Raw genomic sequence first — 4033 nt, 5'->3', positions numbered from 1 at the left:
GATACTTGTATGATTACACAATCATATGTGTATAAAGTGGAGAATTAAAAGAAGATGGTATTTTAGAGAGTAATTGAGTGGCCTCTTGAGACTAGCCAGCCAGGGAGTGCTCTGAGATGGGGCACTAGAATCTGAGAGGTAGAGACCACCAGAAACAGAAAGAAACAAATGCATTTCTGCAGTCGGGCACCTGCTGACTCCTGGATTCCGTTAGGACAGAGTAAGAGCTTGTTCTCTGCCGACCCAGAGTTCGGCCCTGTGGCTGCAGCAAAAAGGATCCCAAAAGAGGGCCTCACTCTGAACACATTCTGGCTCCAGAGGCTTCCTCATTAAAATAACAATAATAACAAATTTTAAAATCCCGGGAGAGATTCAGGAATAAAAATGGAGAAAGTGAGACTTTAAACTAAAATTATTAGAAATCCCCAGGAGGTAAAGAAGGAAAAAGAAACCAGAAAAAAAAAAAACATCCTATCAGTTAATTAAACCTTGGAGTGACAAGGAGATCTAGAGCTTCCTAAAATATGGAAATTTCTTGGCTTTGAAGAGTTGAGGGAGAATAATCATGAACAGTCTGAAGCAATTTCCCAGCGTCTCAAGTAGAAGGGCATGAGGAGGAGCTGGCAAGAATGTCTCCAGATGATGACATGTTTGCAGGGCTTTTTCTGGGCCACTCATGAGGCCACACAGAGGCCACGGAGCCACGCTGGCCCTGTTCTTATGGAGGGGCCCTGCACGGGATTTTGGGATAAGGATGGAAGGACAGTGTCTTTTCAGGTCCTGCCTGTGCGGTTGTGGTCGTCCTTCTCTCTCCTGAGTTCCAGCCCCAAGCCTGTGGCAGCCCTGTTTCACTTTGAGGGGTTTCCGTGGGCTCCTCCACGCATGAACTACATGGAGGATCCTCAGGTACCCAGATGGGAAACCTGGAACAGGAACCCTCCATGGTAAGCCCCCTGCCTGTTTCGTTTTCCCAGTAGCCAGCCCTCAAGCTCCCTGCAGCAGTGGTCCGCCTCTTCTGATTCTGATCCAGATTCTGAACTTAGCAACAACTGGAACCTGAAGCCCAATTCTGTCTGAAATCAACAGAATAATATAATCTATATGCTGGGGCCTGACTCTTCGCCTAACCCAATGAGAGTAAAATGTGAAATAAACAGAACATAAAAAGTAAAGAATCTGAGATGTGAGGGGAGAGAAGGAAGCAGCCATATGGGAAAAGTCCCAAGCTTCGTGAGTTACAAGGAGGCTGGTGTGGCTGGATGGTGACAGTTGAGGGCACTGGGCATGGGGTGAAGCTACTGGGTGTGGAGAGACTAGAAAACTAGAGTTTTGTGAACTTCTACTAAATACCACATTGTTAAACAGGATTTGAGGAATTTTGTTTGTTTGTTTTTTGTTTTTTGACACGGAGTCTTGCTCTTGTTGCCTAGGCTGGAGTGCAATGGCATGATCTTGGTTCACTGCAACCTCTGCCTCCTGGGTTCAAGCAATTCTCCTGCCTCAGCCTCCCAAGTAGCTGGGATTACAGATGCGCGCCACCGCGCTGGGCTAATTTTTGTATTTTTAGTAGAGACGCGGTTTTACCATGTTGGCTAGGCTGGTCTTGAACTCCTGACCTCATGATCCCCCCCATCTCAGCCTCCCAAAGTGCTGGGATTACAGGCATGAGCTACCGCGCCCAGCCAGAAGTTTTAAATGTACCCCTGTGTGGCAGACAGTGCCGGGTACCCCCCGGTAACCATCCATTCCCATTTCTTCCCTTTCTCACAGAGCTCCAATTTAGTTTGGAGTTGCATAGTACCCAGTTAAAAGCACCTAGTTCCAGGCCAGGCACGGTGGCTCATGGCTGTAATCCTAGCACTTTGGGAGGCCGAGGCAGGCAGATCACTTGAGGTCAGGAGTCCAAGACAAGCCTGGCCAACATGGCGAAACCCCATCTCTACTAAAAATACAAAAATTAGCTAGGCATGGTGGCACGTGCCTGTAGTCCTAGCTACATGGGAGGCTAAGGTAGGAGAATCGTTTGAACCCAGGACACAGAGGTCGCAGTGAGCCAAGATCGTGCCACTGCACTCCAGCCTGGGCAACGGAGTAAGACTCTGTCTCGAGCAAACAAACAAACAAACAAAAATTCCTAATTCCAGAGTCCCTTACAGCTGGGGCCGGTCACACTACACGGTTCTGGATATGATATGTATCCAGAATGCTGATGAGAAGGTCCTCCCTTCTGAAATAAAACAGGGAACTTCTAGAAGACGGCTTCTCATGCTTTTTCATTCTTCCTGCTTTGCACACTGATGCAACGTCTGTGGGGATAACAGCCGCCTTAAACTATGACAATGAAAACCACAAATAAAAAAATGAGACGAGAGAAAGACAGGAGTCTAGCAGACTGGTGGGATGCTGAGCCTACCGCACTGCACAGCCCTGCTGACCTCTGCACGTTTTGTTGGACTTAATAAACTAATGTGTGTTTTAGGCGCTGACATCCACGCATTCTCATACTTGTAACCAAGCACCATCCTAAATCATCCAACACGGAATACGAAAAAACCATTTGAGGAACTGGGGAAAATACTGGTTAAAATAATCCAGGGATAATAGTAACCCAGAAGAAGGCAAAGGTCGTCTTATCTTTCTGAAATTTGGCCTCGAGGAGTATAGAAGCCAAAGCCAGGAGGACGTTTCTCAATGCTACTACTCGTACTACTATTAATTCTCCTACTACCAATAAAGATAATAATACATACTAGCAGCAAAGCCAGCTCACATTTTTAAAGTGCTTACCATGTACCAGGCACTCTCCTAAGCACTCCACATGTCTTAAATTATCTAACCCTCAGAGCCACCTTCACAATTATTATCATTATTTCACAGATGAAGATATTGAGATAGAGAGGGTTTAAGTGACTTGTCAGGATGAAAGAGCCAAAATTTCAACCTAGGAGGCCTGACGACGAGGCCTGCAGGATGAATCAAGTTTTAGGAAATTCTCTTAATGTACGATATAATATCTCTTCATCTTCGGTAAAAATTCTGCTCAAATCTTCTGCCTAGTTTTAAAAATTGGTTGCTTATCATCTTAATATCAAGTATCTATTTGCTTTTTATAGTTAAAACAGTAACATTGCTGCCAGGCGTGGTGGCTCATGCCTGTAACCCCAGCACTTTGGGAGGCCGAGGTGGGTGGATCATTTGAGGTCAGGAGTTCAAGACCAGCTTGGCCAACGTGGTGAAATCCCGTCACTACTAAAAATACAAAAATTAGCTGGGCGTGGTGGCGTATGCCTGTAATCCCAGCTACTCAGGGGCGCTGAGGTAGGAGAATTGCTTGAACCCGGGAGGCGGATGTTGCAGTGAGCAGAGATCTTGCCACTGCACTCCAACCTGGGTGACAGACTGAGTGACTGAGACTCCGTCTCGAACAAAACAAAATGAAACAAAACACAACCCAAAAAACAATAACATTGCTGAACAGTACAAAGAAACACAGCGGAAGGAAGCAATGGCATGGCATCTTCAAAGAGCAGGCAGAAAATAACTTCTAGAATTCTGAATCCAAGGAAAATACCCTACACACATGAAAGTGATATACAAACTTTTTTTTTTTTTTTTTTTTTTTTGGCCAGACTGGAGTGCAGTGGCACAACCTCTGCCTCCCAGGTTCAAGCGATTCTCCTGCCTCAGCCTCCTGAGTAGCTGGGACTACAGGCATGTGCCACCACGTGCAGCTAATTTTTTGCTTTTTCAGTAGAAATGGAGTTTCACCGTGTTAGCCAGGATGGTCTTGATCTCCTGACTTCGTGATCCGCCTGCCTCGGCCACCCAAAGTGCTGGGATTACAGGTGTGAGCCACCGCACTCGGCCCAAACATTTTTGAATGAACAAAAAATTGAAAAATTCATTGCCAAGGCTACCCGTTCTGAAGGAAATATTAAAGATTATCCTCCAGGCAGATGGAAAATTAAGCCAGATAAAAACTTACTTAGAGATGTAGAAAGAAATGAAGAACAAGGCTGGGTGTGGTGGTTCA

This window comes from Mandrillus leucophaeus, unplaced genomic scaffold (assembly GCF_000951045.1).
Source record: "Mandrillus leucophaeus isolate KB7577 unplaced genomic scaffold, Mleu.le_1.0 Scaffold152, whole genome shotgun sequence".
Classification (NCBI taxonomy): domain Eukaryota; kingdom Metazoa; phylum Chordata; class Mammalia; order Primates; family Cercopithecidae; genus Mandrillus; species Mandrillus leucophaeus.
Note: the sequence above shows the minus strand (reverse complement) of the source record.